Below are 10982 nucleotides of genomic sequence, written 5' to 3'. Positions count from 1 at the left end.
CAGTTCGTTGTTATGTGCAGCTTGTCAACAGGCTGATCTGAGGTAAGGACAACCGGTCTGTCACCTCAGCAGGATGCTTACTCCAGGCCACCGGAGTCCCCTCCCCAGGCTGCGGGGGCGGAGCCAGGTGAAGCCCAGAACCGATACTGGTCCCTGGGAGGAGTCCCGGGGCCACCACCAACACAGGACGACCATGCTCCGCATTCCCAAAGCCCACAAGAGCTAACCGGTGTAAGTACTGTCGAGTTGAAGTTTTTATTTAAAAATCCTAATTTCTGGACATTTATTTTGGGAATTACTGTGACGGCTTAAGCTACTTTAAAAACATTATAAGTTGAAGTCTTTCCTTCACTTGGCTGCTAAAGTTTAATTCAGTCTAATTATTTCATATGGCATCAACTATAATAGATTCATAATTTCTAGTATATTAAGCACTTAATATGTTGTGTCATTTGAAATCACATATTAAATTCAGCAAAGTATATTTTAATGAGAGTTAAGTGGTGTGAAAATATTAATACGATGCGATGGTTCGTCTTGGTGCTTCGATTCGGCAGGTCTGTTCCTGACACACAAGTGGCTTGCTCACCAGGTGAGGGGAGTGAGTCACCGTTAGGCTGAGGCGGCAGTGGGAGTCTGGTTATAGCTCCGTTCCTGTCTTTTCTTGTGTAGCAGTTTCTGGTGAGATTTTTTCATTGGGCCTCACAGCCCTGTAAAGCAAGTAGGGAAACCATCACTTCCATTATAGAGATGGGGAAACTGAGGCCCAGCAACCAGAAGACACTTGTTTCCAGTGAGCCGGGGAGTCAGTAGAGTAGCCAAAACAAAGTATGTAGTCTCTTGGCTGAAAACCACTGCAGGCTTGGACTAGAGACTACATCCTTCTAATGACATTCTCCAGAAAAGCCCTTCTGGGCTGGGGATTTAGCTCAGTGGTTCTGCCGCCTGCCTCACAAGCTCAAGGTCCTGAGTTCGATCCCTGGTACCAAAAAAAAAAAAAAATTACACATACAGAAAAGCCCTTCTGTTCCCCAGTTACAAGGACCACAGCATGTCAAGGTTGAAAGATGTTCAGGATCATCTCCAGGGCTGTTTCCTCACTTTGCTGAGGCTCAAACAGACCCAGGGCAAGAGGTCAAGGGAACTGGCCAAGGTTAGAGAGGCTGGCCAATTCCTCTCATGCACCCACTGACCAAGCGCACCATCCCCATCCCAACCTGGGTACCTCCAGCCCTTCGGTATCCACGCCCACCCTGGGCTGGCCAGAGCAAAGGGTCTCATGAAAGTGGACCACAGCAATGGGTCCTTAAGGGCGACCAGACACCCATGACAGGGTTTAAGGCCACAGCAAGAGGTCCTTTGGGGTGTCCCAGAAGCCCTAGCAGGGTACTCTCTTACCCCATCAGGGTGGAAGTCAGCCCCCAGAGTCAGGACAGGGAGCAAGTCCTCAGGGACTAGCTGTGTCCTCGGCAGGTCAGCCAAACTCTCTCAGCCTAGGCTCTCCCTTCAACAAAACAGGGCTGAGACTCCACCTTGGCCTTTTATTCCTCAAAGACACTCAAGTGAAACAGGACCCCAGAGGACCCTGTGCTGGTCTCAAAGGGCAGGGAATCACACCAAGCTGAGTAACAGGAGCCAGCAGTCTTGGTGCTGTCCCTTCCCAGCAATGTCACCACCTGCAGTTTAATCTGGGCCCTCAGTAACTCAAACCCAAAGGATTAAAGTCATCAGGTAAAAACAGGCATTGTAGAAGCCAAGAAAAGGAGCCCAAACTGGAGAATCTACCTCACTGTTCTCACTTAAAAACTCTGTCCTATTCACATAGTTGCAAAATTAAGGAAGTGGTTATGTATTGGGGTTTTATACCTATCTTGTCCTTTCCGGATTCCCGGGGACTTTAATACTAAACACTTTACACACTTAGCTCGTCTAATGTGCTAGGGCCTTTTGCATCCCATGTTGCATCTCACCTCCAAACAACACAGCAAAGCAGGCAACAGAGTCACACCCTACAGGAGGGGAAACAGCTACTCAGGAAGTTCAGAGCACAAATCTGAGATCTGGGGACAGCAGAGGTGTGGTTTGGGCAGCACTCCACCCTCCAAATCCATGCTGGGGAAGGGGCAGGATTTGAGGACCAAACCGGAATGCATTAGAACTGGTCTGCCCACAGCAGGGGCCACGAAAAAGCACAGCTCCAGGTGCACCTGACCTCCAAGCTTGGAAGGGGAATCCTCAGAGGGAACAGCTGGTCGTGGCTCCCTCAGCCTCTTCCCTCAAACCACCCTCGAATCTTGACACCGGACCTCTTTGCCTGTCCCACCTACTCCCAGCCTCACATGGGAAAAATTCATCCACAAGGAGGTGAATCAGGTAGGAGAGTGCACTACAAAAGAGAAATTACAAAACTTAATTCAGCTGCTCAAAGAGATTTTGAGGGTGCTGGTTCCTCCTCAAATCAGGTCCTCTTCAGCCACCATAGTCTGGGTCTGGAGACTTCAGGGCTTCTCCATCAGGCCTGGGAATTCTGTGCATCAATCCCAGGTAATGTCTCTGGGAGACACCAACACCATTCATCCTCAGGTCCATGGAGAAGACCCTGGCTGCTTCTCTTTGCTCACCTGCTGCCTCCTCTCCTGGTAGAGTGCTTGGAGATTCCAGGCCTCCTCCTCCAAAAGGAATGCAGTAAGAAACACTGTGGGGAAAACACTGTGATTTTTAGGGAACCCCGACATCTCATGTCTTCATTGCCAAGTTTCCTTATGAAACAACCCATTTTGTCATTCTTCAAGATCAAATTAAAGCTGGCTCTGCCCTCTCCTACTCAGGATGGTGGCAAGTCCCACCTCCAACAGGACTAGGGCACCCTATCTTATCTCTTGGGGTTCAGAAGCCCAGGACACTCAGGGAAGGCTGACCAGACTCAGATCACCTCAGGTCTGCAGAGTGGAGAGAAACCAAAGGCTCCAACAGCCCACAGGAGCCAAGCTGCCACTGCAGCTCCACGGCTGCCAACCAGTGCCAGCCAGTCTCTCTGGAACCTACGTTCAGTGCCTGTCCCTTTGAGGTCTGCGGGGTCCAGGAGTTCCTAGAAAGCCACAATACCCCTGCTTCTCCTGTCACTGGGACCCCTCGTGCTACCTGATCTCCTCCAGCTTCATGCCACATCTACGCTCTTAGTCTGATGCTCTAACTAAATACCCAAGGGGGAACTTTATAAAGAAAAAAGATTTAGCTTGAAGTTTTGGAGGCAAAACAGGTATTCCCATCTGTTCGGCCTTTGGAGAGGACATGTGGTGTGTTACCAGATGGACGGTGGCATCTCATAGTGGGTGTGATGAGAAGGATGGAGGAGGGGTGTGCGAGGGGGAGAGAGACAGACAGATACAGTGAAAGAGGAAGCAAGACGGCGTGTCAGTGAAACTTGCTTTATAACAACGCACTCTCAAGGTAACCAGTCCATTTCCTCATGAGCGACAATTCAGTCTTATGCTAAAAACATGAACTCCTCATGAGGATGGAGCCCCTAGGATCTAATCACCTCTCACCAGACCCCACCCTTAATGTTCCTCCCACCTCAACACTGCCCAGCAGGAGACCAAGATTCCAGGACATAAACCTGGGGGGGACCAGAGCAGCCCCCAACCTTGGGCCTTTAGGGCAAGGCAAGCCCATGTTTCAGCAGGCCCTGGGTCCACAGCAGCACCGGTGGCCTGCTCCTTGGGTCACCAACGCCTCAAGGACGACTAGTACACTTTATCCTTCTAAAACAGAAAACGAATACAGTACTGGATTTTTACATCCTGCTAATTATATTCTCCCCAAAGGCCTTTAGTTCCTGTTACAAGAACCGCAGCTTGTCAAGGTTGAAAGATGTTAAAGATCATCTCCAGGGCCGTTTCTTTACTCTGCTGAGGCTCAGACAGGCCTAGGGCAAGGGGTCAAGGTCACAAAGACAGGGCCAGGAGGAATGGGGACTGGAACTCAGAGCTCTCTTCTGCTCCCCAACAAAAAACAAACAGATTAAAAAGATAAAAACAAAAAACACTCTGGCTCAAAATAGTGTAGCCAGAAATGGTGAACAATAACCAGGTCTGTTTCCTGCTGGTTTCCACAATAAGGCAGTTATGAACCCATGAGCTGTACCTGTCACCGAGACACATGTACGCACAGACTGTGTCGAAAAGGCTCTCCTTCCAAATAAGTGAATAAAAATGTGGATGCTAATTGAAGATTAGCGTTATCTCCCATCAATGTTAATATGCTTTTTGGTTATTTGCAATTCCCTTTCGTAAATCTAAGGGAAACATCATCGCCCAAATTAGCTCTTTTCGCTCAATAAAGGCCATCATTAGCATTCTGAAGTTTGCATTTGCTTACTGCTCGTCTAGATGAGAAGGTGGGAGGCTTGCACCTGCGCACAGGTCAGGCAAGGGGAACTTAAGTCCCCAAAGGCCAGTCCAGGCATTACCCTACTCGCTGGGTGGCATCACCTCTCCAAGTACTAAGCCAAAGCACTGTGTAGAGGACTAAGTATCTCCACAGTGGCTTCCACCGGTCATCGTCCTTTACAGCTCCTCCCAGCATTTAGGAGCCTTTCTCAAGCCTGCTTGGCTCTCTGCTGGCATGGAAGCTCCCCAACCACTCAGTCCCCCCTGGTGCCCTGGTGCTTGGTAATCATGGAAGGAATGAAGGCAGGAAGGAAAGAAAGAAAATGAGCCAAGCCTGGGGAACGGGTCTAAGACGCACAGGATCCCCGATCTTTTCAGAGTCCTATAAGGAAGAAGAAAAGGCCAGTCTTTGAAACCAAACTTGCAATCAAATTGTCACTTCTTCCATCCCCAGCAGGGTCTTTTGGGGGTGATGGTTTAACCTCCCAGCGCCCAGGTTTGTTAACGTGCAAACCTGCAAGAACGGCACCAATTAGGTAAACGCCTGGCCTGGAGTATACACAAGGTCAAAGGGTTGTGACCTTGTCCAGACCGCTCCAGCCTCTCACACTCGTGGAAGTCTAGGGTGCAAACTGGACACCCACACTCTTCTTGTTGGCAGTTTGCAGACTGCTGATTCCCAGAATCCGGCAGCCAGGGCCGTCGCAACAAGCGCTGCACTCGGAGACGAGTGCGGACACAGCCGCCTCTGGGCGGGCAGGCGCGGAACCAACGAGCGCACAGCGCTCGCCACGTGACCGAGCGTGACTGCGGGCGCCGGCCAAGAGGCGCGCGCAGAGGTCGGGCGGAAAGAGGGCCGATTTCCCATGCTCCCTTCATTTGCATATACAGAGCCCAGAAGTTAGATTTTAAAATAGATCTAAGACTTAAGCACAAAGATACTAGAAACAATACAAGTATTCGACACAGAAACATCATAATTTATAGAGTAGATTGAAATTAGAAGTCACAAGATCATCCACCATAATTGTAAAAGATTCCATAATTTTGGCTTTATATACAGTGTGAGAAAAACGTACATTTGTGCTCGCTTCGGCAGCACATATACTAAAATTGGAACGATACAGAGAAGATTAGCATGGCCCCTGCGCAAGGATGACACGCAAATTCGTGAAGCGTTCCATATTTTTCGCATCCCACTATAAACATTGACTACAGGTTTTGAGATTTTGATTGATACAATTAAGCCCTGGATAACGGAATAAAGAGAAAAGGGGCCCAAGCGGGTTCTATTCTACAGCACCTTCTGCATCTGACCTTTGGCCTGTTTGAGATCTTTTCCATCTTGCTTGTGCTTCCTTTGAGTATTGTGGCACTTTACAAATAGGAAATGATTTTGCTGAAGGTGATCTATTTCAGGTCTGAAACATACACATAACAACGCACATGGACTGTACTGTAACAGGATCTCGAGACGATATTGACCGTCCTTAGATAATAATGCCCGACACTTACCCGGCGTCTACCACGCCTCAGGGCGCCACCGGTAAGTCACTTTCGTACTCCGGGCCGCGCTGCTCTGTGGGAATCACTGTCACCGCTTTACAGGGGACTTTGAGACTTCAAGCTACCTGGGCAACACTATGTAACTAGTAAGTAACTGAAAGTGAGCCTGAGACCTCATCCCGGGTCATTCAAAAGCAAAACAGACGTCATTCCTGAGATGAAGGCCGAGCGGAATCTCAGCAAAGTTCAGATTTCCTGTGATGACTTTGCCAATGTGGTCTAAAATGTCAGCTTCTTCCCAAGAAGAAGAGTGTTGCGTCCTCCTTGCTTGTGCCTGAGCGCGCACGGGGGCTCCCAGGCGCCGGCCCCCGCAGCAGGGCAGGTGTCAGGGGCGGAGTCCGGGAGTCGCCCTAGGACAGCGGTACCTCCTGGTGGCCGGGCAGCGTCCAGTTCCCAGTTCGGGACAAATGATCCTTTACAGGTGAAAGTCAAGAACAGAGCCCTCCTCCAAGCTCGCGGAGGACAAGCTCTGTGTCTGGTTTTTTATTCTTCCCCTAAGAATGCCAGGTTCTTTAGGGGAAAGAATCAGATAAGTAGTTTCAAAGCTCTCCTTTCTGGGTGCTCAACAAAGAAACTACCAATGTTGATATGGCTCCCCCTCCTTCAGCAAGGGCAGTGCAGGAGACAGGAATGTTATTGGCTATGCTTTTGGAAGGGGGTCTTATGGGGTAAAATAAAGATGAACGACTTGGTCCAAGTCCATGCTCTGATGGATACGAAGACACTTATCACTCTTCTTGGCACCGGTATTCTCTTGGAATGGGAATGAGGTAATCCACAGGCAATTTCTAGTCCTGGAAAATTCAAAAACTTGGCTGCATTTCCTGGCTCTTCTCTAACTTGCTGAGTGGTCTTGGGCAAGTCCTTTGCTGCTTTGGAGACACAGAGTCAACAAGAGCACTGGCACTGAGTGATTCCTTTCCAACCTGGGTGCTGTGGATTCTTACCACTGTGTCTCCAGGGGTTCGAGGGGGCTGGCCCAGACAAGGTACTGCTGTGTCCCCTTTCCTGGTCCCCAAAGTAGAGAGTCACAGACTGGGATCCATGAAGGGACTCTTGAATCTCAGGGCTGGAAAATGAACTCAGAGGAAGCTGTGATCTTATCAAACTCATATATTACCGCAAGTTGCTGTTCTCAGCATTACATGCCCAAAGCGTTCTGTGTGCTGTTATTTTCCTCCTGGTATAGGTGAGGAAATCAAAGTTCAGAGAGTTTCCACAACTTGCCAATGTCACAAGACTAGTGCACAGCAGTTGAGACCTCTGTCAATCTGGCCAGAGTTTGTGCTTTTAACTAAACATTTGCTACCTTTGGGATGGGGAAGGGCCATAGATTACCTAAAATTAATGAAAAGAGCATGAAGATCTTCCTCCCTTCCTTCCTTCCTTGTTCTGAATTCAAGGCAGGAGTTGTGTTTCTGCAAAGCATCAAGGCTACACTCTATAGCGGGCTAACAGGGATTGAGTGGACAGGTATGTGGCTAGTGATCTTGCAAAATGTGAGGGAGCTCCCTCTTTGGGACAGGGCTGGAAGAGGAAGAATGTCCTCCTATTCTAGGTCGACAGTGACTTACTTGACACCTGCTTCTCAAACTAATCCTATTGACGAGGGACCTTTCTGAGCTGTAAGCTTGTGCTTAATTAACCTTAGGCAAATGAGCTTAATTGCTTCTCTGTGGTGGTTGTCCAGAAGCACCTGGGGATTTCTTCCTGCAGACATCTCCAGCACCTACATGAACTGGTCAAGCTGGAACCCTTTCAGCTGGGGGTTGTGTCAGATATCACAAGGAAGGGCAAAGTGTGACCTCTAGTTGTTAAGACACCGTCCCTTGAGAATCAGGCCCACACACCCAAGCTAGTCTCTGGAATCAAGTGTCATTAGAACACAGGGGTTCCATGCGTGCCTTGAGTTGGGGGAGTCTTCTAGGTGGTCTGGGGACAGGTGACTCACATTGCCAGAGGAAAAGGAGATTGGAAGCCACTTAGTGGTTTCTCACAGGGAAGTAAAAAAAAAAAGCAACATGATGTCCCCAAAGTGCATCCCCAACCTGCTCAGTCTGTCACCCTGGATTTGCCAGACAGGTGGGGATCAGGACTCTGTCACATGGCCATCCCAAAAGGACTCTGGAGCTCTGGAGAAAAGGTGGTGTCAAGTGGAAAGGACTCATTTAACAAGTCCCTTACCACACACCTTGGACTTCAGAGCCAGATCTCATGCAGACACCCCGGGGCCTGTGGGGGTTGCAGCGAAAGAACATCCCAGGACATCCCGAGCCCTTCTCCCCAGAGCCTTCGGGCGTTAGCTGTAATGCCCCAAATCCGTCGCAAGGTGGCAACGTTGTGGCGAGAAACACTTAAAATCCTGGGTGTTTTTCTAAAGCATATTTTCCCTATTAATGTTTCATTTAACTTAATTAGAATGTGGTAAACTAATTAAAATAGCTACGAGCCCCGCAATCAGCAATAATTCGTATAATTATTGATAATTACATCCATACCAATCCTTTGGTTATTAACATTTGGGAGGGCACAAACACTTCGGAAAGGGGGCGGAGCCCGAGGGTTTTTTCCGACTCTACTTTGTGGGTCGGATCCGCCTACACCCCGAATCCGCAGAGGTTCCGGCCCAGATGGGGCGCCCCTTCTGGCGGGCCCCAGCTGTCTGGTGCTTTTCTCCACTCTGGAATTTGCGGGAGAACCAGCCGAAAGGAGTATGTGGTAGGCTCCTCTGCTGGGCCTCGGCCACGGAAGCAACTGCCAGCCTGGATGGTCCCCACTGGCCCATTTTACAGAGACTGAAGGTGGGGTTTCGAGGGGTGCATTTATGCCGTCGGGTAAAGAAATGAGGTGCACCCTCCGACCCCCACGTGTCCCAGCTCCACTCGCCTCTGGCGCGCCCTGGAGACTCAAGTCACTTCCTGTCCGGATGTCATTTTTTGGCTGCCACGGAGAACTGATCTGGTGGGTCCGGCCTGCAGAGTCCTGGCCGGGAGACATCGAGGCGACGCCTGAGTGTGACCAGAGCCTTCATCCCAATACTTCCTCGTGTCCTCGCTGGATTCAGCCCTAGAAATACCTTGGGACTTGAGGTCCCACAGCCCAAGCACAGGGAGGTCGGGGACTGGCTGCCACAGTGCGGCGGGGCTGGGGGGGTGTGCCCCTTCCCCGCCTCTGGAGCGCGCCCCCAGACGCCAGCCCCCTGCCTGCCGGCTTGGTCGGAGGCCCTGACACCCCTCCAACACGTAGCCCGGGCAGTGCACTCAATGTTCCTCGCAGGGAGACATGGGGCTCGTGCCTGCCTCCAGGATCCCTGCCAGAGCTCGCCCCCAGACGCCAGCCCCCTGCCTGCCGGCTTGGTCGGAGGCCCTGACACCCCTCCAACACATAGCCCGGGCAGTGCACTCAATGTTCCTCGCCATGGGGCTCGTGCCTGCCTCCAGGATCCCTGCCAGAGAGAGTTTAGGGTGTCCCGGAACAGAGCCATCGGAAGGAGTGCTGGTCTTACAGCGGCCTGGGCTCAGTTTACCTCCCAGCGCACTTCCAGGACTCCGCGGACAAAGGCTAGAAAGTCATTTTATAGAGGCTGAAAGTGAGGCCCCCCCCAAAAATAAAATAAAAGGCGCGCCAGGACGCCTGATTAGCCAGATGAGGAGGTAAAATTCAGCCCAATACCCAATACCCGTTCTTTCTACTCCATCCATCTTTTGTGCCCCACCAAGAAAAAAAAAATGAAAGTGTTCTACAATTTACACCTGTTATCTGTGGCCCGATGGGCAGGTGCACAGGAAACAGAGGCCGATGGAGGCCTGCGACAAGCAGAGGCCACACTAACCACGACCCAGGCAGGCGTCAGAGGCCTGGCGGAGCCCTACCCAGCGCGGTGGCCCCTGGGCACCTCCCTTTCTGCTCTGAGTTCCTCAATGTCCAGTCTGCTTAGACTGGAATTCGGGGAGCGGTGTATTGCGGCCTGGGCTCCTGCCTTTCCTCAGCAGCAGGGCAGGCGGGAGCCAACTTCAAGTCCCCCCTTCCTTCCCAAGCCTGCGGACCCAGGTCTGCCCTGCACCCTGCCCCAGGGCTTCTGGGCTGGGCCAGCCAGCAGGGGTGAACCCAGGTGCTGTCTTTCTGTACCTGAGCGATGACGTCCCCTGGCAGGTGTGGGCACCTACAAGAGCTTGAGGGAAGAGACAGCTGCTGTACCGTGGATCAGGCAATCATCCCCTTTTCCCCAAGTGGGGCCCGGGGAGTGTGGTGGTGTGGAGCGGGGGTGGCCCCCAAGCTGGGGGCTTTCTACTTGGGTGGGTGCTGACTGCTGTCCACCTGAGCAAGCACAGCTCTAACCAGGTGACCGGAAGTGGTCCCCGCCCCACCTGTGGCGCCGCCCTCCGCCCTCTTGTCCCTCCCCTCTCCTCCCACACTCCCACCTGGCAATCCCAGAAAGTAACAGATTTTTCTTTTATTAAAAACAAAAGTCACGGATACAGGGTGGTCTCCCCCAAACAGGCTCAAGGTGGTCATCATCTCGTGAGTCAGTTGTCGCCCTTTTAAAGTGCTGTTACAACAAGAGGTTACAACAACAAAAATAAACAAAGCAAAAAAGCCCCCCAAAAGGGAACACAAAACGGGAGGGGAAGCGGGTCCAGGAGAAGAAAGAAAAATAACTTAGACTCATAAACAAATGAACGTGAACTTAACACTGAACCAAGAGACTCAGTACATTTACATCCATTGCACATAGCCACTTTGTCCTTAGAACAAGTTTCGAAAGTGGACAGGGAGGGGGCAGCCGGCGCCAGCGAAGTTGCTACATTGTATTAACAATGGGGCCCCAGGCTGCACGGGCAGGGGTGGGCGCGCTCCTCCCCGTCCCCCTTCCCCTCATTGGGTCCAGTTAACCCATTGAGTTCCGAGTCCCTGGAGTTTAACCGAGGAGGGAGACGCGGTATTTACACTGGGAGCCGAGCCAGGCCTTGGACTGCCCCGCCCCGCAGCAGGCAGCAAGGCCGGGGGCCCGGGGAGCGAGCGGCG

The 10982-nt window shown here is 51.4% G+C and overlaps 1 long non-coding RNA gene and 1 other non-coding gene across 3 annotated transcripts; one reads left to right on the top strand and one right to left on the bottom strand.

Annotated features, from left to right (window-relative positions):
- Window positions 1–358: 358 nt before the first annotated feature.
- Window positions 359–5132, bottom strand: LOC104875611. Of its 2 annotated transcripts, none has more exons than XR_784122.2 (3): window positions 5036–5132; window positions 2622–2695; window positions 359–710 (listed from the first exon to the last, which is right to left on the bottom strand). It is a non-coding gene; the product is annotated as an uncharacterized LOC104875611 (long non-coding RNA). The 2 variants fall into 2 exon arrangements; XR_784121.3 differs by lacking the exon at window positions 5036–5132 and adding an exon at window positions 4906–5029.
- A 342-nt stretch (window positions 5133–5474) lies between these two features.
- LOC117283390 lies at window positions 5475–5581 on the top strand. The gene has a single exon (XR_004514367.1). It is a non-coding gene; the product is annotated as a U6 spliceosomal RNA (small nuclear RNA).
- The last annotated feature ends 5401 nt before the right edge of the window (window positions 5582–10982 follow it).

Source organism: Fukomys damarensis, unplaced genomic scaffold (assembly GCF_012274545.1).
Source record: "Fukomys damarensis isolate Sample0158 unplaced genomic scaffold, DMR_v1.0_HiC HiC_scaffold_25, whole genome shotgun sequence".
Lineage (NCBI taxonomy): Eukaryota > Metazoa > Chordata > Mammalia > Rodentia > Bathyergidae > Fukomys > Fukomys damarensis.
This window is presented reverse-complemented; position numbering and strand designations above follow the sequence as displayed.